We start from the raw sequence: 1091 nt of genomic DNA on the forward strand, positions 1-1091 counted from the left end.
ATACAATAATTGAATCAAGGAATGCAAGTTTCTTTGAAGATGTCTTTCCTCGTAAAGACAAAATTGATGTAAGTTCAATGAAAAGAACTTACGATACTGCAAATGATGATGAAAATGAAGAAGAACTCAGACGCAGTAAAAGGGATAGGAAGTCTACGTCCTTCGGTTCAGAATTTATAACGTACATGATCGAAAATGAACCAAAGACATTCAGTGAAGCAATGTCAACACCAGAGGCTCCCTTTTGGAAAGAAGCTATCAATAGTGAAATTGAATCGATAATGCAAAATCATACTTGGGAGTTGGTTGATCTCCCACCTGGAAATAAACCTCTAGGTTGCAAGTGGATTTTCAAGAAAAAGTTAAAATCGGATGGATCTATTGATAAATACAAAGCTCGTTTGGTAGCAAAAGGATATAGACAAAAGGAAGGTCTTGATTTCTTTGATACTTACTCACCAGTAACGAGGATTACTTCGATAAGAATCCTTATTGCAATTGCTGCGCTACATAATCTCGAAATTCATCAAATGGATGTTAAAACAGCTTTTCTAAATGGTGAGTTAGAAGAAGAAATATACATGGAGCAACCTGAAGGATTTGTCGCTCATGGACAAGAGAAAAAGGTTTGCAGACTCGTTAAATTTTTATATGGACTAAAACAGGCGCCAAAGCAGTGGCACCAAAAGTTTGACAAAACAATGCTGTCAAATGGTTTTAAAATTAACGAGTGTGATAAATGTGTGTATAATAAGAGTACACCGACAGCATATGTCTTAGTATGTCTATATGTGGATGATATGCTAATTCTGGGTAGCAATCATGATATCGTTGTCTCCACTAAGAAAATGCTAACAAAATATTTTGACATGAAGGACATGGGTGTAGCAGATGTAATTCTTGGAATTAAAATTTCTAAAACACCAGATGGCCTCGTTCTTTCACAATCTCATTATGTTGAGTCTGTGCTAAAGAGATTTGGAGTCTTTGATGAAAGTCCAGTCAAAACTCCAGTAGACACAAGTCTACACTTAGCAAAAAATAGAAGTGAACCTATACATCAATTAAGATATTCTCAGGTTATCGGAAGT

Source organism: Olea europaea, chromosome 7 (genome assembly GCF_002742605.1).
Source record: "Olea europaea var. sylvestris chromosome 7, O_europaea_v1, whole genome shotgun sequence".
NCBI classification, from domain to species: Eukaryota; Viridiplantae; Streptophyta; class Magnoliopsida; order Lamiales; family Oleaceae; genus Olea; species Olea europaea.